This window comes from Emys orbicularis, chromosome 1, assembly GCF_028017835.1.
Source record: "Emys orbicularis isolate rEmyOrb1 chromosome 1, rEmyOrb1.hap1, whole genome shotgun sequence".
Classification (NCBI taxonomy): domain Eukaryota; kingdom Metazoa; phylum Chordata; order Testudines; family Emydidae; genus Emys; species Emys orbicularis.
Genome location: NC_088683.1, coordinates 358,507,153 through 358,528,677, shown reverse-complemented (window position 1 = coordinate 358,528,677; position 21,525 = coordinate 358,507,153). Strand labels below are relative to the sequence as shown.

General features: G+C 46.7%; 1 protein-coding gene across 1 annotated transcript in view; it reads left to right on the top strand.

Annotated features, from left to right (window-relative positions):
* Window positions 1-10,037: 10,037 nt before the first annotated feature.
* FAM168A (family with sequence similarity 168 member A) overlaps window positions 10,038-21,525 on the top strand; it is a 348,545-nt gene continuing 337,057 nt past the window's right edge. The window contains exon 1 of the mRNA XM_065420292.1: window positions 10,038-10,247. The gene's annotated coding sequence lies outside the window, so the exon portion shown is untranslated. The remainder of the gene's footprint in view (window positions 10,248-21,525) is intronic.

The window sequence follows — 21,525 nt, the reverse complement described above, 5'->3', positions numbered from 1 at the left end:
CATGATAAAAGAGATTGCACTACAGTACTTGTATGAGATGAATTGAAAAATACTATTTCTTTTGTTTTTTACAGCACAAATATTTGTAATAAAAAATAAATATAAAGTGAGCACTGTATACTTTGTATTCTGTGTTGTAATTGAAATCAATATATTTGAAAATGTAGAAAACATCCAAAAATATTTCAGTAAATGGTATTCTATTATTGTTTAACAGTGTGATTAATCGTGATTTTTTTGAATCACTTGACAGCCCTAATAATAATTTGTATTATGGTAATGCCTAGAGGTGCCAACCGTGATCGGGGCCCTACTCTGCTAGGTGGTGTACACACACTCATTAGAAGATAGTCCTTCCCCCAAGGGGTTGACACATTTAAAATCATATCGAGACTTAATTCTCCACCTCCCAACAGGAACACTCCCATTGATTTTTCCCAAAAGCTTTTTTCCCCAGTCTAAAAACTAAAGCATTCCTTCCCAGTAATGGAGCTCACCCAAACAGTGAAGGCATCTCCAGCAGCAACAGTTTTAGCAGTTCCAGTTTCGAGAAGCATGCTATGAATATGAGACGGGTTTGGGTTTTTTTGTCTTTGCTCTCCTGTGGCTGAAGGGATCTGAGTAACAGATGCTCATGTTTGAATTGTGCTCCGTTCACTCTGGTTTTGTTTAGTGAGCTCCTAGAAGGTTTTATGTAAATTTTGTCTCTTGCTCTATAAAAAATTAACAGAACCTTCACATTTGTGGAAAATGCACTTCATAACTAGATGCACTCACAGCAAAACCTGTAGCAGGCACCAGCATTATAAGTCAAGCTCTCTTCTGAAAGGCCCTTCCCAAAGCATGGTTTATAATTCTTCAATTGCTTCCTTAAGAACAATTAAGAAACTGGTTTTTGTTGCTACTTTACATGGTCATTGGAGACAGATTTAACTGTAATCTAATGTAATCCCAATATTTATGTATCTGTATCATCTAACCACACTATGTATGTATGTATCTAATATCTGGATATGCACACACTGAAATAAAGGCAGATTATCCATATTGCACTGATATGAACATCTGACTACACATATGTGAGCATGTTAGAATAAGTGTATCTCTGTCAGCAGTCAGTACTAACCCATGTTGTGTGCCGATTAAAAGCATCACTTACATGGTGCTTTTGTCAGCTCTCATGAGTGCCAGGCCTGATTTAAAGTAACCCCCTGCTTGTTTTTATCCATAGGGTTACTAATTGCACGGTATGGCATCTGATCCTAGGCTTCCCGTCTCTTTTGGTTTTGATTCCTCTCTTGGAGAGATTGACCTTTAACAAACTATCTGGAGCCGCATGCCAGTCACCTCAAATAAAAGACCTTCTTTCTGGGGGACAAGTTAAAGGTGTAGCCATCTCTATATCTTCTTATGGACGCCAAAGGTTCTTGCAGTCACTATGTGTGCCTTGTGGTGATTCTCCTATGCACAAGAGCTAGGGATGTTCGTAATGATAATTTTAACACAATATTTTTGGACAATGCATATCGATGTCCTCCATTTTCCACCCTAGTATGATGTTAGTAATGTTGAGGGTTGGGCTTGTTGCAGGAGTTAAAGCTTTAGGCACTCTTGGGCAAATCACTTAATCTTGCTGTATCTGGAAATGTCGACACAAGGTGCAGGGCCAGGGTGCGCCTGCTCCAGGGGCTGCATGCAGCTCCTTTGCCAGCTCCTCCCGCTCCTGATCTGTGTCATTGCATTTTAAAAAGCACATGCATGTGAAAATCCACAGCTGGGAAAGTGATATAAAGACCTGGCTTTTGTTCTAAACAGCTATGTGTCTCCTGAAGCTCAGTTTGTGAAAATGTGCCTGTTTAAGGAGATGAAGAGCCTGTACAATTTCCCTTTAGACACAGATCCTTTTTTGGGAGGCTTCTATACCTGGACTGACCTACTTTGGATTTCGTTCGCCCCGTCACCAGCTGCACCCAATTACAGTCATGACCTCCTCACTCCAGCCTGCAAGGACACCCGGAGTATGTAGGGGCAACCACATTCATGTCAGTGGATTTAGGCATACTTGTGCTAGTGTTAAATTTGACCACTGGTGCCCAGTCTGCGCCCACAGAACTTCCTAGGCATCCAGGATTTGCAAATGTGGTCCAAATGCCCAGACTCCCTTTAGTTCTTCTATACTGGGACAAGCTGTTCTTAGAGCCAGCAAGCAGGTGTGAAACATACACTCATGGTTGGAGAATGAGGTCATGTCACCTCTTTCTCGTTGAGTATTCATAGTACAGTAGCACGTAGAGACCTCAACAGAGACTGGGGCACTGCACAAACACCCAAGAGCCAGTCCCTGCTCCAAAGAGCTTACGTGGTGGAGAGACATGACGAACAAAGGCAGGGGCGCTGGAACACTTTTAATATTAGGGATGCCGAAAGCCAGCCCTCTTACCCCTGTCTGACCCCCCCAGAGCTGGGGCCGGGAGCAGGGCCGTGTCTCTGGCGGGGGAGAGGGGGGGGAGAGCCGGACAGGGGTAAGGGGGTGGAGGCTGGGGCCACAGCTGGGGGTGGCCACGGGGCCAGGACCGGAGCACCGGGCGCAGGGCAGCAGCCAGGACCCTGGGCGTGGGGCCGGCAGCCATAGGCATGGGAACTAGGGCTGCGCAGGGTGCTGCAGCACCTCCAGGTTTTACGCAGGGCTCTGCTGCCGGCCCAGGGTCCTGGCTGCCACCCCGTGCCCAGGGCTCCACTCCTGTCCCCTCCCCTTCCCCCAGCTATGGCCCCAGCCTTGGTCCCCATACCCTTATCCGGGTCCCCTCGCACAGAGACATGGCCCTGCTCTCGGACCCAGCTCTGGTGGGCGGGGGGAGGACATGGGTAAGGAGGCTGGATTTTGGCACCACCACTATTAAGTGTTCCAGCGCCACTGCTGGCAGCAGAGCCCTGGGCGCAGGGTGGCAGCTGGGACCCTGGGCATGGGGCCGGGTGTGGGGCCAGCAGCCGGGACCCTGGGTCTGGGGCCAATAGTGGAGCCCTGGGCGTGGAGTGGCAGCTGGGACCCTGGGCGCAGGACTGGCAGCCAGGATCCTGGGTGTGGGGCTGTCAGTGGAGCCCCGGGTGCGGGGCAGCAGCTGGGACCCTGGGCGCAGGGCTGGCAGTGGAGCCCTGCAAAAAAACTAGGGTGCTGCAGAACCCCCCGCAGCCCTAGTTCCCACGCCTAAGGACGAAGGGTGGGAATGGAAACAGAAGCACGGGGTGGTGAAGTGACTTGCCCCAAGTCACACAGGAGTTGATCAGTGGCTGAACCGGGAATAGAACCCAGGTGTCCTGACTCTCCCCCAGTGCCTGATCCACTAGAGCAAACTGCCTCATAAGTGACCTCTGGGCAAAGGAGCAAAAGATGTTAATATAAATATGCACTTTGGTCCTTCTCCTGTAAGGTACTACTGGGAGGGGTGTATTAAGGGTCTACCCCATTGAGATCCATAGCAAAGCTCCCAAGGGCTTAAAAAGGAACTGGATCATGCCTAATGATACCTAAGGTAGCCCCTACTCATACTCTGTTCAGAACTGGTATTTACAGAAATGTGAAGGTGAAGAAGTTTTACGTCACACAGCTTTAATGGCCCACACAAATGAGGCTGGAATTAATAGCTAATACCCAGTTTGGGAATCTTAGCTCCATAGACAGTTCAAATGTAGGGGGACAAATTCTGGTCAAGCCACAGCGCAGCTGCTGGGCTAGATGACTTTTGAGGTCCCTTCCAGCCCTTACACCTCTATGGTTATGCCGTGACTTACACCAATGCAGCCAATGGTCTTATTATAGGTAAGGCTCAAGAGTGGCGGTCTGGAGGCTGATCAATAGATCAATCATTCTAATCTGGGTCCTGATAGTGGCTCTACCACAGATTTCCTCTGTGCCTGACCTTGGGAAAGTTACTTCTAGGGTGGGATTTTCCAACATGCTCAGCACTGGCTTAATTTATTCCCATTGAAGTCACTGGTATAACACCTGTGGACTCCATCAAGAACGGATTTGGGCCAACTAGCTTTATTAGATACTTGCCTGGCCCCTGTTAACCATAGGACCTGAGCATTTCCCAATCTCTACTGTATTTATTCTCACAACACCCCGGGGGAGGTAGGGAAGTGCTACCTAGAAATAGCAATAAGTAAACTGAAGGCAGATTTTGGCCAGCATAATTAATTTCTCCCCCCAGGTTTCTCCTGTCCTTGGCAGTTTATTCTCTGAGCAATCTCTAACTCAGTGCTGTATGGAACGCAGAAGAAGAGGATGCAGTGCTTGTCTTCTAATGAAGTTGCTGCATTGAGGCAGTTATCCCTTTTCTGACAATGGGGTATTCTTTTATCTTCCACGTATGATCAGAAATCCATCTTATAGGGTCACCGAAGAAATCTGAATATGCAGAGATAACTTCATTATTCTAGACTTCAGCCTAGATACACACAAAGTACTTTATCCTAGGCTCAAGGAAGGGTCCTCTGTTTGTGATTGTGCCTTTTTAAGACACCGCCCTTTTAAAATCCAGTGAGGAAAAGGACTTGATACTTCCTTTTCAAATGAGCCACTTACTTACCTGTCAGGTTTCTTTGTAGATTCTCTTCCTCACTCCTGAAAAAATGGCCCATGACATGAGACAGGCTAGCCAGAGATTATCCCACAAAGTGATCGAAAGCTCCAAATAAAACTAAATTACTGAACAATTTGGACTTCATGCCACACCTGTTGTAACAACCCATGGTCTTTTCATGTTCCGGTGGCCAGCTTAGAAGTAGTCCAGTTTTTAAGCACTAACCTAGGACCTGGGAGACATTGGTTCATGTCCTTACTCTGCTATAGATTTCCTGTATGACCTTGAGAAAATCTCTTAGTCTCTCTGTACCTCACCTTTCATCTGTACAGTAGGGATAACAGCAGTGCCCTACCTCGCGGGGCTGTTGTGATGATAAATATATTAAAGATTGGGAGGTGTTCAGATGCTACAACAATGGGTGCCTAAGATGATAGATTTTTGGAGCCTCAGTCACCACTGAGTTACTCTAGTTTTACACCAGTGTAACTGCACTGATTTAAACACAAGCGACAGGCAGGTCAATACATTGGTATACAAGTAAAGCAAGACGGGGTAAATCAGGCCCCCTTTATATTTATTTTTTTTTATTTGCACTATAAATATATTTGATAATCTAATTATTCTGAAGTGATGTGAACAAAACACCTCATGGGGGAAGTGTTTTGTCTTCTGTGTTACTTTCTGTACATAAGAACGGCCATACTGGGTCAGCCCAATGATCTATCTAGCCCGGTATCCTGTCTTCCAACAGTGGCCAATACCAGGTGCCTCAGAGGGAATGAACAGAACAGGGAATCATCCCCTGTCGCCCATTCTTAGCTTCTGGCAAACAGTTTACTATACACAGGTTCTCATTGCCAGTGGATATTTGCATTGCCCTTTTATTGTATGCCCACTGAACAGCCTGTTGGGCATCATAATATGTGGAACATTAGAGCAGTAAAATAAGTGAAAGAGAGAATATGAGTTTAAATTATGAAATGGTCTCTCTTTGGAGAGGTTAAAGGATTTGTGTCCAAAAAATATAAATATAAAATTTCCATCTGAAGAGCCACTAGTGGATAAAATTATTCCTAATCTTACTTACTGGATAGCTATCCTGTAAAGCAAAATCAGTGTTGTCAACCCCAAGCATTCAAAAATCATGAGTCAGGCTCCCAAAAATCATGAGATTGTATAAAATCATTAAATCTTAAAAATGAATGTTTTTGGTCCTGTTCATTTTCCTAATGTTTTTTCAGCCATTAGAGTTTACATTTCCAAGTGTTACTGTGCTACCATGAGGGCTAGTCTGCCGGCCTTCTTGAAATCCATTGTCTTTATTTTGCTGTTCTTCCTCCTACCATTCCTTAGAATCATGAACTCTATCATTTCAGGATCACTTTCACCCAGCCTGCCTTCCGCTTTCAAATTCTCAACCAGTTCCTCCCTACTTGTCAAAATTAAATCTAGAATAGCCTCTCCTCTAGTACCTTTCTCCATCTTTTGAAATAAAAAATTGTCTCCAATACATTCCAAGAACTTGTTGGATAATGTGCCCTGCTGTGTTATTTTCCCAACATATATACTAACCTGACACTTGGAGCTGGAGTGTTAAGAAAACTCCCCAATGTTGTGAGACATACTGGTGTAAAACTGGAGTGATGCAGAGGTGAATCAGGCACAATAACTGCAATCCAGAGGAGTCAGACCAAACCTGTGTATATTGGACTTGGTGGTGTACCTAAAGGGGAAAGTAAATGTCATCAAGAGTATTATTCTTAAGTGATGTAAGGTTGGCACCCGTTCCAGTATTTCCATTCTGATTTAACTGGGGTGAGTCCTGCACCACTAAAAGTGGTGTTATGACGTGCCAATGTTTTTGTCTCAATGTGATGGTGTTTTAATTTGTTGTGCTCTGTTGTTATTATTATTAGGAATTGGCTAGTATGTATATAGTACACCTCTACCTCGATATAACGCTGTCCTTGGGAGCCAAAAAATCTTACCGCGTTATAGGTGAAACTGCATTATATCGAACTTGCTTTGATCTGCTGGAGTGTGCAGCCCTGCCCTCCCGGAGCACTGCTTTACCGCGTTATATCCGAATTCATGTTATATTGGGTCGCGTTATATCGGGGTAGAGGTGTATGTACCTATACTGGATAGAATCAGAACTGGTCAGTTGTGTGTAGTAGGCTCTGTAGGGCTAACTGCTATGGAAGAGTCTCTTTTAGCAGAAGTGGCAGGGACCTGTGCTTCTGGACAAGAGTTCTAGTGAAGCTCTGTAATGTTCTATGTGTCTGTGGTGTGCAGCAGATTGACCACTGTCAAGTCATCATCGGGCACGGATTGGTTACATTATTGCTCAGTATTTGCTGAGTGCTGAAAATGCTCGGTCTTGTATCGAACACTGAAGAAAACGTGGTTCATACCACAAGAAGTTTACATTCCAGTCCAAGACTCCTCAATTTCCCTAGCAAGGCCCATTTTGACAGTGCAAATACTATGACACCCCGCCCCCCCCCCTCCGCCCCATGGGACCTTGTATTAATTTTGAACTTAAAGCCCACAGAAGTCAGCAGGCGTATTTCCACTGACCTCAATGGGCTTTTGATCAGGGCCTAAATATCTAATAATAAATATGGGGCCAAATCCAGCAAAGCTGGTTCAGCCAGCTAAGCGCACTGGTAGAGGGCATAGACTCTCTTCTGCAGGGTAGCCTACATTCATATCTCTTTTTCCTGCTTTCTCCCCCTGCTCTGAATGGTCATTCAGCAGTGTACTGCAGTCCTTTATTACAACAACATGACTGGTACTTTCCAGTATGTCAAAGCCGGTTATAGTCTTACTGATGTAAATTTTCTTTGTATAATTTCTTTTAATTTATTTCCTTAAATTAATTCCCTCCTTCCCCTTAAATTAAAAACAAATGTGATGGTGGGGGTGAGGTACTCAAGCTCAGAAGAGCTCTAATCGTTGTTACATGGCCGTGTTCCCCGTGTGCTAGAAACGCAAGCTTGCCAAGCAGTGCGTCTTCTCTGTCGCACACCCACTACGTGATTGTAGCTTCTGCTTGTCCTTCAGAACAAGAGATACAATAGCAAACATTAAAAAGTCATAATTTTACCAATAGTTACCATGCAGTGCATGGTATCTGGAATAGCAGAGCATTCCCTTGTACTCACAGGTAACTGTTGATATTGATTTTTTTAACGACAACCAGTTTTCCTCTATGTATAATTTGGTGTTAGGTTCCTGTTTGTTGTCAAAATGTCAAAAATTCTAATGTTGACATGTGTATAATCTAGCTCCACAACCCCTACTCCCAGATACTCCCCCAGGGTGACCACAGCACCAGGCTAGTGAAATACAGATGAGACAGAACAAAGTTATGCAGGATCACGGCTAGGAAGGAGCTTTAAGGAGCGCTTTGAAAGAGAAGGACAGTGCTTCCTATATGAGCCTGGGGATGTTCCCGCTGACAAGTAGTTTTGGGGGCTGTCAGGCCTCTGGCTCCTGGCACCCCTGATTGCTGGGGCTGCTGGTTCGCCAGGCTGTACTGCCTGCTGGGGTGACTGCCCCTTAGGGCTGCTGATGCTCCAGGATAGGTGTAATTAGGGTGACCAGATGTCCCGATTTTATAGGGACAGTCCCATTTTGGGGTCTTTTTCTTATATAGGCTCCTATTACCCCTGTCCCGATTTTTCACATTTGCTGTCTGGTCACTGTGACGAAGTGGGGGATTTTCTTGTTTTCGGTGGGGTTTCAATGGTTTGCATGCGGAGGGGGTGGGACTCAGTTTCTCTGGGTGTTACTGGTTTAACGACGTGAGGGGAGAGGGAGTTTGTTGTTACAGAGGGCTGGAGAGGGAACTTGGGACCCCAGCCAATGGCCTGGAGGATGGATACCCCAGTGACCGGTGACCTGAGACCCCGACCCAGAGATCCAGCTCAGGAGTTGCAGCCGGTTCTGGCCAGTGGGAGAACAATGGGCTGCAGAGTGAGGACCCAGTAACCTGACCAGCTGGTTCCAGCCACAGGACAGAAGCGAGGAGAGGAGGCCCCAGTTTACGACCCTGTTTACCTGGAGAGAAGACAATGGACAGAGGTGGGGCTTGGGGCCGGGGATCTTGGATGCCCAGCTGGGAAGCAGGGGGGCTCGGGGCTGGAGAGGGGGAACAGGCAGAGCCCACCTGGATGCAGAGAGACTGGGATGTGCTGGGCTGAGGGAGGCCAGGCCTGAGGCCCTGAGAGTTTCCTGTGCTGTGTTCAACTCTCAATAAATCCTCCTGTTTTATGCTGGCTGAGAGTCGCTCCGGGCTAGAGAACAGGGCTGCGTCAACCCCTTCGGGGGTGGAGGCCCCGGGGGGTCCAGAGCAAGTGGACTCCCTGAGGGGGCCCACGGCGAGAGACAGACGTGCTAAGGCTCAGAGAGGTGGAGGTGGAGGGGCCTGACCCCGAGAGAGAGTGGACCCCTGAGAAGGGCTGTCGCACTGAAAGGGGCACCCCCCCCACAGACCGCCCGGGGCCAAGAGTGGGCACGATCTGTGAGTCCGTGATAGTCACCATAGGTGTCGTTGGACTTCTATTTTTGAGGAGGGGGGGGCAACTCCAGCCAGGTGAAGGGGGCCATGCGGCGGGGGTGGGGGTAGGGGGGCAAATTCTGTGCCTGACAGAGACCTGCATGGGAGGGAGGGGCAACACCCCCCCATTTTCCCTCCAGACTAGGCTCATAGGGGTCTAGGGTGACCAGATAGCAAGTGTGAAAAATCGGGACAGGCTATGTAAGAAAAAGCCACAAATATCGGGACTATCCCTATAAAAACAGGACATCTGATCACCCTATAGGGGTCTGACAGTCCCCCAGGGTTTGGGCTCCAGCACCAGATCTGTTGACTACAGGTCCCAGCATGCCACGCTCCATGACTACAGGTCCCAGCATGCCATGCTTCAGCAGCCTCCCAGAGCTGGCCTCTCTGTGACTACAGGTCCCAGCGTGCCATGCACCATGACTAGGCCATGCACCATGACTACCGGTCCCAGCGTGCCGTGCTCCGCCGGGGTCCCTGTCCGCCCTACACTCCGCCTTCCTCGTCCCTTGCACGTGGACTACAGGCCCCAGCAGGCCGCGCTCGCCTATCGCTCGGGCCACAGATTGTCGGGGTCAGCGGAAGACTACAACTCCCAGCATGCTCGACACCAATCCTCCCTTAACTACAACTCCCGGCATGCAACGCTCCCTCCTGCTCTTCCTGTCCCCGGGAAGACGGGCGCTCACACTGAAGTACTACAGCTCCCACCGTGCTAATGGCCCTAATACTACAAGTCCCAGCATGCACTATCCCCGTTTTGGTCTCGGGGAAAATTACACGTGCGAGGGTAAGACTACAACTCCCAGCATGCCTCGCAACCAATGCCGCTTCGCGGCCTCGCAGTGCCCGGAGCGTGGCCTGCCGGGAGCTGTAGTTCGCCGCTGGTCTCTAACGGTCCCGCTGGTGGTACTCTTCCCCCCCTCCTCTCGGCCTGTCCCCTCCCCCACTCGCTGGCTGCTGTGGGAAGAGACAGGAGCCGAGGAGGAGGCAGAGGAGGAGGGGGAAGCCGCGCAGCCACCGCCACGGACACCGGGAGCGGGGACGCCGCCGCCGCCGGGGAGACCAGCCACCGTCTCGTTCACCCGCAGGTGAGTGGTGAGGAGACCCCCCCCCCCCAGGGGCCACGAGCGGGCGCCCGGGGGCACCGCAGGGCTGGGGAGCGGGGTGTGTGTGTGTGGGGGGATCTGATATGGGGCAGGGGGTATGTGGGGGGAGCTGGAGTGGGGGGAGGGGGCATGTGGGGGGATCTGATATGGGGCGGGGGGCATGTGGGGGGGAGCGGGGGTGGGTGGCAGCTGGTGCGGGGGCAGCTGGTGCGGGGGCATGTGGGGGGAGCTGGGGTGGGGGGCATGTGGGGGGGAGCTGGGGCGGGGGCAGGGGGCATGTGGGGGCAGCTGGGGTGGGGGGCATGTGGGGGGGAGCTGGGGTGGGGGCAGGGGGCATGTGGGGGCGGGGGGCATGTGGGGGCAGTTGGAGTGGGGGCAGGGGGCATGTGGGGGGGAGCTGGTGCGGGGGTGGGGGCACGGGGTATGTGGGGGGCAACTGGTATGGGGGCAGGGGGAATGTGGGGGAGCTGATACGAGGGCTGGGGGTATGTCCGGGGGATCTGATATGCGCTGGGATGTGGGGGGAGCTGGTATGGGGGCAGGGAGTATGTGTGGCGGGAGGTGGTATAGGGGCAGGGAGCTGGTACGGGGGCAGGGGGCATGTTCGGGGGGGAGCTGGTACGGGGGCAGGGAGCATGTGGGGGGAGCTGGTACGGGGAAGGGGGCATTTCGGGGGGAGCTAGTATTGGAGAGGGGGGACATCTGGGGGCAGGTGGTATGGGGAAGGGGGTCGGGGATATGTGGGGGGAGCTGGCAGAAGGGAAGTAGGGGGACATGATACAGGGCAGGGGGGACTATGAGGAGACCTGGCAGGGTGTGTGTGTGTGGGGGGGAGGGAGCTGGTATGGAGCAGGAAGCATGTCGAGAGAACTGGTGTAGGGTCAGGATTTATGTGGGGGGAGCTGGCCGGGTGCATGTGGGTGAGCTGGCATAAGGGCATGGTGTGTGTGTGAAGCTGATAAGGTGTATGTATGGGAAGCTGATATGGGGCATAGGGGAGCTGGCCCCTGTGTGGGGAGCTGGCAGGAGTTATGGGGGAGCTGATTTTGGGACACCGGGTATGGAGTGAGCCTGCATAGAGGCAGGGGGTAAGGGAGGAGCTGGCCAGAGGGTCAGTTGGCATGGGGGCATATAGGGATGAGCTGGCACGGTGGGGGAGCTCACGCAAAGTGCATGTAGCTGGCATGGGTGTATTGGACTGCCATGGGGTAGCATGTTGGTAGAGGGCTCCCATGGTGACATAAGGGGGAACTGGAATGTGTAAGGAACTGGCCCAGTGGGGCTGGCCTGGGGGCAGCTGCCGTGTGAGTCTGGGGAGGCATGAAGGAAGCAGTAGCGATCTGGTATGTGAGAGGTAACAGAAGGGGTTTGACATGGGTGTTTAGTAGGAGGGACTCTTTTTGGGGGTTTTGAGGGAGATAGGGAGGTATAGTAGGAAGGGTCTGGAAGGCATGGGGCTGGAATGTGAGAGCATTTGGGCAAATAATGGAGGTGCAGGCCTGTGGGAGATGGCAGCAGGAGAGAACTTGGGGGATGGTGGTGGTAGCATGGTGGGGAGTTAGAAAGAAAGGTAACCGAGAGCTAAAGGTTGTATATGGAGAGCTGGAATAATTGCCCTGAGCCCTTGTGATAGGCTACACTTTATCCATATAAACAATAAATATATTAAATGCAAGAGTTTGGCAGGAAGACAAGTTGTATGTGGAAAGCTGGCATAGGTGGTATGGGGAGGAGGCATAAGGGCAGCTGCTAAAGGAAGAGCTGGCAGGGGTGAGGAGAATTGGCAGGGGTTATGGTGGAGCTGGCAGGTGATAGGAAGGAGTCATAGGGAGACTTGGCAACCATACAGGGAAACAGAGGATCTGGCAAGAGCATGGAGGTGGGGGAGGTGAGAAAGCCGGTTCCATTCCAACTTTCACCTTTCCTTTCAGTTCTAAAAAGGGAATTAAATCATTGGCTTCTTGGTTATGCTTATTTATTATTTCTCTTCTTTATAGAGGCTATGTTTTAAACCTAGGTTTGTGTAGGCTTTTGGAAATCCATGCAGGTTGATGCAGAAGGGCTATTTTTAAAATGAGGGGATGCTTCTGTTTTGCAGCATACAGTGCAGGAATGTGTGCTTAATGTAAAGGAGTGGGGGGCAAACAGTGTGGAGAATAAAAATGGATTGTTGTATAATTTTGTGGTGGGGAGGAAATGAATTTTGTGGTTTCCCTAGCCCGTTTTGTGTCGTATTGGAATGCAGGGTTTAAAATGACACACATTTGATGAGATTGAGGATGTCACCACATAACATCTGTAGCCTAAAAACAGAGATCACAAGGTTGAGAAATATAAGGCTGCATTAATTTTCCACCTATATACTATTTTACCAACGTAAAAAAAAGGGGTTAGGGTTTTTTCTTTTTAAAAATTGATTGCTTGAAGATTTCATTTATTGGTGTCATGGTTTTCAGGGCAATTAAGTCCACCATCATTATATTGTGGGCTAATAATACCAGAGAGGAGTCTTGGCTTCAGTCTTTTATGTAAACAGAGGAGCGGTGAAATATGGAAATACAATAAATATTCATTGAAGAAGGTTTTGTACTGGTTATTTTTTTTCTGCACTGCTCGATGACAAGCTTTCAGGTTATAGCTTGTATTTCCATAGATTGAATTTCATCCAAAAGGAATTCAGTTGGTGCTGAATACTGTCAAATTTAGAAAAACGAGCAGGTTGAGTGAATTTTTCTTCCCAGACAAAGGCATGTTGTGTTAACCAAAAAGAAACTCCGTTTATGTTTTAATCACAATAAGATTTAAGATGAAGTAGTGTGTTTATTCTTACTGAGAAATTGTGATGGAGGAAAGTAGAACATTTTCAAGGAATGTGGATGACGGAAACATCTTTAGGGAAACATTTTGCTGGACTTGATTGCATCAACTGCATTATTTCATGAAATGTTAACTGTGAAGTGGTTGTTGATTAGAACTCAAACTGAGTGGAGATGGTGAATGATGTAAAGAAAAATGGAAATTAGTACTATGAGATCAAAATGATTTTTTATTTCTTACTGAAGTGCATCTCTTTTAAATTTTAACTAGTTTTCTCTTGACCTTTATAGTTGAGTACATAAAACAAAACTGATGTGCTTAATGTTTGTTCTTACTAGATATGTACAATTATTGAAAGGACTTAAATCAGTTAAAATTTTTTAAGCTACTATGAAAATTAGAACTGATATTTATATGTCTCAAATGAGAGTGAAGTAATCAAGTTACCTAGTAGTTCTTCCTTAACTTTTTTCCAAGGTAAATAAAAATATTTGAATTCTCAGTTATATTCTGGCTGGTTGATTTAATTGATGGCTTAAAATTCTAACTAGATTGTTCATAATGAGGAAATGATGTGGAGTGTGTGTGTGTGTGTGCATGTGTGTATGTATATATATAATTTTAAATTTCAAATTCCCATGTTAATTATTTTACATACTGGTGTTAAGATGGGCCCTTTTACAGATGGGTCTGTAAAAATGTTGCATCCTTTTTGGTTGATTAAAATACTTGGTTATGCTTGTAGAAAGGGTTTGCTAAGTGGTAAATAAAAGACATTTTGAACACATTTGTTTCACCCTTTTCTATTATGGAACAAGCAGATTGGAAGCTAATCAGCTATATGGTGCATGGGGTTAGTTGTGAATTTGTTATTAATAGTGGACTGTTTAGAGTGAAAAACAAATGATACATGTGTGGAACACAAAAATTATGAAGTGAAATATCTATACATTGTTCTTCCTTAATGAAGCTGAATTTAATTGAACTGTTACTTTTTTTATTCAGCTGATGCTAAACTACCTGTCAAATTCAGTGATGATTGAACGTTGGAGTGGATGAACTACTCTTGATGATGATTTTAAAGAAATAATTGAGAGCAAAGCTGCAAGAAGAAATTAAAAATAAGTGTTCATGTCCCATTATATTAATAACCACAGTAGAGGTATCAGAAAAAAATAAAAAAAATACGGCTCTCGGTGCATTTAAAAATATTTCTTAGTCAATTGAAAACACTTCAGTGAAACATTTCCACTAAAGGGTCAATAGTACCTCAGTTGGAAGTATAATTAAATTCGCTTAATTTCATTATGATTTTAATCATTCAATCTGACTGGAAGTGCAGGTAAATTTCAGTATGGCCTAAAAATTGCCAAGTACCTTCCTTAGGTGGATATGTCTGTATACTTCAGATTAACATTAAGTCATGCGTCTGACGAAGTGGGTATTCATCCACGAAAGTTTATGCTCCAATACGTCTGTTAGTCTATAAAGTGCCACAGGACTCTTTGTCGCCTTTTACAGATCCAGACTAACACGGCTACCCCTCTGATACTTCAGATTAACAGCCACTTCTGATGAATTTTAAAATGTGACAGTAATGGGTGGACATATGATCTTTCGTAAAACACTAGGTGGATGGATTTGATGAGGTTTTTAAAGGGAAATTTTTGTATTTTCCTTTCTGAGACCACCTTCTTTCCTTCAATCCAGATTATGATCTTCATTTGTCTTCCAGCCGTGCTCTTTGGGCTTGATTATATCTGCAGAAGCCCTGATTTCCTTTTCCCCCAACTCAAATGCTTTGTGTGTTTCCCATTTTCTTGGTAATTCATAAAGGCTCTCCTTAGACCAGTGGTGCCCAAACTTTTCCTGTTGTGTCCCCTTACCGGTAATGGAATCTGTCTGTCCCCCCTTCCCTCCCCCCATTACTGCACAGTTGGCTCAGCAGAGGAGGTTGGGTTGAAGGCGGAGCTGGGGGTGGAACTGGGGAGGAGGAGCTGGGCCTAGAGGGAAAAGAGCAACGCTGGGGCTGGGGCTTGAGTGCAGTTGTGGCTGGGGCGGCGGAGTGGAGCTGCGACTTGGTCCAAAGCTGGGCTGGGGGCGGAGTGGAGCTGGGTCCGGAGCTGGGCTGGGTGGTGCTCCCTCCCCTGAATGTTCCTCCACGCCCCCCTAGGGAGGTATGCCCCACAGTTGGGGACCACTGCCTTAGACTCTATGTCTCTTAACTGTGGCAGTTCACTGATGAATTAGTCATACCAATGTTTACTTGTTTACTGCTGGAGAGTAGTCAGTTTTGTCAAGTTTCCCTTGGCTGGAGGGAAATCACTTGCTGCTTTGGATGACAGCATGAGCTTTGTTTCCTTTCACTCCAGAGCCAATAAACTTCAGAAAGGAGCAAGTTAATCTTTGTCTTGAGGTAGGAGAAATATCATACTGTTGTGCCTATCCCCTCCTTCAAACATTGAGATGATAAAAATGTATTTGAAGTGTCCTCTAGAGTCTAGGGAACCATGAATAACAGGCCAATATATTTAGACTATAGTGATTTTTTTTAAAGCATGATCAGAGTACATCAATTGCTGTAGCAGTGAGAAAAATGCAAATAATTGGCTTAGGAAACAGGATAATTTTCATACTTCTCCTTTTACGATGATTCTGTCCCTTTTTGGTTTTGAGGACAAGGGAGTATTGAGTGTGAAAGGATGGTAGTGACAATTATTTTTCTTAGATTTCTGTTGTTCACATCTCAGACTATTCTATAGCTCAACAACTAATGAATTTTATTAAATTATTCTAAAGTTTAAAAAAATTTAACTTATATTCAAACCATGGTTTTGTAGAAATACTTGATATAGTATCATTTAATGAGTCAGGTTGTTTTTATGCAGTTTTCTGTTGCTTTGAAGAAAAATGTAAACAAATAAGATATATTACCATGTCCACCTTGTCTCTCTAATAGTATTCCTACATTTCAAATGTCAACACCTTTGTTTTTTGACTGTCTTACATTAGTAGAATTTCTCACAAACTATTTCTGTAACCACATGAAAATTGTTTCAGGTCACAAAATTGAAGGATAAATTGAAACCACTTTGAAATATTTTACCTGTTAACTTATGGTATTTAACTATTTGAATGAAAACAAATATATTGGATCTGGATTGGTCACTATTAGAGCCAGAGCAGATTTCCCAGTATTATTCTAACATGACTACAGTACCTGTACTCAAATAGACATTGTTCTCAAGAGGTCCTTAAATAGTTGTCAGTTTCAGAACCATTATACCTGTATTTTCCCCCTCATGGTCCACCAAGGGCACCCATTTAAAGGCTCCCAGCCATTGCTTCGCCTCACTCCCTCCTGACTGGGGTTTTTCCAGGCTGCACAGTTCTCAACCTACATTGTGATGTACCCAGCAAGCCAGACTGCTTAAACAGGCCAGCGTCTGCACATTGCTTTCTCTCTGAAGGCTATGAACTTTATAATTGCTAGCAGTTGCAAGTTACCCCACAGCTCTCTCTAAGTAAGCACATTTATTCTTAAGGCGAGAGATTATAGAGAAAACATATTTAAAAGAACCTACCTTCATCTTTGTTCTTCTCAGGGAGTAACACATATTTTGTTAATCTGCTCTGAGATTAACAGACTTGCTTAAATTTTGGAACTCTTTGAGACAGACTGCTGTAAAGCATTGAGGCACTTTTTTTGGTGGTCTTGTAGGACGTCATAACTAGTCATCTTTTGTCTGTAGTTGTTGAAATAGGATCTCCTAAATGCCTTCCACTGTCATGTCATCCATGCATGTTACTGTAGTATTCAGGTGATGCATGACAAATCAGATGTAAAGGGAAGAGGGTAAAGTGCCAGTGGTAAAAACTCTGCTCCGTTTGACTGAATTCAACATAAAGAATTTTTAAATCTAAAGATGTAACTCTATGAGCTCAAGGAATGTTTTGTTTTTCCTTCACTACAACATCCAAAGTCATGATCATCAGAATGCTGCCATGTGCTGGACAGTCTGGTGAATCTGGACTGTTTTCATCTGGAAGCAGAGTGAAAGGTTTTTTGGTGAAGAGTTTTTCACAGTATGTTTTTCATAGATGAGATTGATTGGATTCAGCCTGGTTTGGCTGCCTTTGTGATAGCAGATTTATGTTGTGGGCAGGATAGATAGATGGGAACAAATGTGGTGTCTTGTCTTGGTGAGTTTCAGCCATTCTTTCTCACTGACTTTCTAGAGATATTGGGCTAACTTCAGGCTTTGACTTGTACTTATACGAGCAATTGTTAGGCCTCTTTTCAAGAAACTATTTATTTTATAATGATAGACTAGTCTATCTCTCTGTCTTTAAGCTTTGTTTTGGAAGGAAGGTTATTAAAATGGTTGTGTCATGGCAGCTCTGGTATCATCTGTAGTGCTTGGCCTGTGAACAGTACTTCTGGTTTCAGAGGCACAATGGCGTGACAAACTGAAAATTCAGATGCAAGCTTCATTTAAATTCAGAAATGGAGGTTTTTATTGGATTAAATAGGAAAATGAATAACACATGGAGCGTTTTATCCCATATATTATTTATTTTGCTATTTCAATGTTACTCCAGTCTTTGCTGCAGATTCTTGTACTGACAACGTATAGTTGAAATGTAGAAATTGGGAAGGCCACGGGAAAATTCAAGGTTTTGACAGCTGGATATAAAACAGTTTGACCTTTTAGAGAGACAAGGTAAGTGAGGTAATGTCTTTTATTGGACCAACTTCTGTTGGTGAGAGCGACAAGCCAACATAAGTTGGTTCAATAAAAGATATTACCTCACCCATCTTGTCTCTCTAATATCCTGGGACCGACACAACTTCAACAACACAGCATACAGTTTGGGCTTTTGGCACTTGGGAAGACATGGGGAGTTCATGTTGGAGCAATTGTTGATCACATGATAATGCAAGTAATACCAATCATCTGCCCTAGGGATGTCTAGCCCAATATCTAATGCTGCATCCAACAGTAGATATTTTGGCTAAAATGGTCAGCTATGAAATAGTTAGCCATTAGCGTTAACACACAAGTTGGATGGATGTGTCCATTCATACTTCTCTTACAGCTGTTATTTAAGGCTGTTTGCAAAGTCCAAGACAACTGTAACTAAATCAGGCAGCCCAGTTATTTTAAAACACACATCCTCTGCCTCCCCTTACATTATGTTTAAAACTTGTAGTTAAACCATGTTGTAACTGGGCTCCCGGACTCTGCGTTAGATGCAGTGTCTGCATTACATTAGTTATATTTGGGTCACATTTGGAAGGTTTTCTTTGTAGTTACAAAGGTTAGAAACTTACTGTATATACTCGTTCATTAGCCCGTTCATTTATAAGCCGACCCCCCAAGATGGTTAGGTAAAAATAGCAAAAACTGTATGACCCGTTCATAAGCCTACCCTATATTTCAGGGGTTGGCAAACTTTTTGGCTCCTGGCCCATTAGGGTAAGCCTCTAGTGGGCCTGGACGTTTTGTTTACCTGGAGTGTCTGTAGGCACGAAGCCCCTCAGCTCCCAGTGGCCGCGGTTTGCTGTTCCCAGCCAATGGGAGCTGCGGGAAGTGGTGCACCACTTCCCGCAGCTCCCATTGGCTGGGAACGGCGAACTGCGGCCACAGGGAGCTGAGGGCTCCATGCCTGCAGACGCTCCAGGTAAACAAAACAACAATGTATTAGATATTCAATTCAATGATTCCATAGAGTTTAAAATCATCAAATTTTGGTATAGACCCGTTTATAAGCCGACCCCGGCTCTTTGATGCATCACTTTTTTACCAAAAATATTTGGCTTATGAACCAGTATATAGGGTAATTTAAAAAAAAGCAGCTTAGGTTCTGCTGCACAGTTCTGTGGTAGATTCTGGACTAGTGTGGAATATATATTACCTGATATTTTGGCAATGGATATTGGCTCAGTGCTGATTCTTAACCTGTCAGCTCTTTGATGCCATTCACCAGGAGGAGGTGGTGGTGTGCCTGCAGATCCTGCAAGGGTAGATGGGAATTGCAGAGAAGGTGGTTGCATATAAGTAGGGGCTGCAGGGTTGTCACGGTAGTAAAAAATGTCATGGATCCCATGATATTTCTGTTTGTCCGAGGCTTTTCTTTGTGTCAGTGATTTTAATAACTGTACCTTGTAGTGGTGGCTCCTGTTCTGTGGGACTGGCTCCATGCTCCAGGTGTTGTGACCTGGCCAACAAGGTTGCAGTGCTGTTCAGGTTTGGCCCAGCTGCCCCTCCATCATAAATTATTAACAGTGAGGGTAATTAACCATTGGAACAATATACCAAGGATTGTGGTGGATTCTCCATCACTGGCAATTTTTAAATCAGGATGAGATGTTTTTTCTAAAAGATATGCTTTAGGAATTATTTTGTGGGAAATTGTATGGTCTGTATTGTACTGGAGGTCAGACTAGATGATCACAATGATCTCTTCTGGCCTTTGAGCACCACTTGCTCAAATTTGGTCCGTCTGCTCCTCTGTCATAATGGAGGGGAGCTGGGTCAATTTTGAGCAGCGCTGAAAAGTCCGTGCATCAGGTCACAACCCCTGGAGTGGGGAGCTGGGCCCAGTCTTGTGGGGTGGGAGCTGCCGTTGTGGGGTGATAGGACCTGACACCCCCTGCAGAATCCTTTGCATTTTAAATAGCACTCCCATTATTTTACACAGTTTCCCCCAGACCCATGTCTTTTACTAAATTTACTGTGACTGTGTTGTGATTTTTTTGTTGTTATTTTTTTAATTAAAAATATTGTGACAAATGTGTGGCCCTACATATTAAGGCAGTTACTCTGAGAGTTAGTGAGATGTTCTAGGCTACAGTGCCTTTAATTTTTTGATGTCCCTCTCAATTTTGTCCCTTTTCATTAGATTTATATAGTGTGGGCTCTTCGTTTTCCTAGTACTTGGCCACGATTGGGACTTGAATGAAAGCTAGATTTTTGAAACTCGTTCCAGATAAGTCTGAGATGTGCTGGGTTGGATAAGGAAAAAGGTACAAAGGAGATAGTATAGATATCTTCCTCAATTGAGGGTATATCTCTTTGCTAACAAGGCTCAGAACCTCAGGGGTTCTCAGCTATTGATGAGTTCCCAGATAACAACTGTAGCTGACAGAACAAGGAGTAATGGTCTCAAGTTGCAGTGGGGGAGGTTTAGGTTGGATATTAGGAAAAACTTTTTCACTAGGAGGGTGGTGAAGCACTGGAATGGGTTACCTAGGGAGGTGGTGGAATCGCCTTCCTTAGAGGTTTTTAAGGTCAGGCTTGACAAAGCCCTGGCTGGGGGCCGGGACCGAGGTAGGCAGCAGCGTGCCAGTCAAAATCGGCTTGCGTGCCGTGTTGAAGACACTAAGACAGGGATCGGCAACCTAAGGCACGCGTGCCAAACACGGCACGCAAGCCGATTTTGACTGGCACGCTGCTGCCTACCTCGGTCCTGGCCCCCAGCCCCACTCAGCCCCCCCGCCCACCACTCTCCGTTGTGGGGGCAGGAGGCCCCCCTCCCCTGCTTCTTCCCCCAGCGTGGTGCTTTCCTGCCCCTCTTCCTCCCCCCTCCCTCTTCCTGCGCCGATCAGCTGATGGCCCTTGCGAGGGGGAGGGGGAGCGGAGCAGAGCCGAGCGGCAGCATGCTCGCTGCTCCGTAGAGGAGGCAGAGAAGAGGTAGGGACGGGGCCTTGGGGAAGGGGGTGGAACAGGGCATATCTCTTCCAGTCCCCTGCCATGAGCCGCTCAGGGCAGGGGGCTGGAAGCACCCCCACGAGCCGAGCACCCCAGCCCTCTGCCCTGACCCCTGAACCCCCCCCACACCCCCAGCCTTCTGCCCTGTAGCCCCCCACACCCTCAGCCCTCTGCCCTGACCCCTGAACCCCCCCACACACCCAGCCTTCTGCCCTACACCCCCCACACACCCCAGCCCTCTGCCCTGACCTCTGAACCCCCCCATACCCCCACTGCCCTCTGTCCTGACCCCTGAACCCCCCCACACCCAGCCTTCTGCCCTGCACTCCCCAGCCCTCTGCCCTGATCCCTGAACCCCCCCACACCCAGCCCTCTGCCCTGCACCCCCACACCTCCAGCCCTCTGCCCTGAACCCCCCCCCCACACCCAGCCTTCTGCCCTGCACCCCTGAACCACCCCCCCCCCAGGTCTGGGGTCCCGGCTGCCGGCCCCTTGCCAGCCGGCGTCCCGGCCGCAGGCTCCGCTCAGCCCACTGCCGGCCTAAGTGAACAGAACCCCAGGCTGGCAGCGGGCTGAGCAGGCTGGTGGCATAAGATCAGCATTTTAATTTAATTTTAAATGAAGCGTCTTAAACATTTTGAAAACCTTGTTTACTTTATATACAACAATAGTTTAGTTATATAATATAGACGTATAGAGCGAGACCTTCTAAAAAACATTAAAATGTA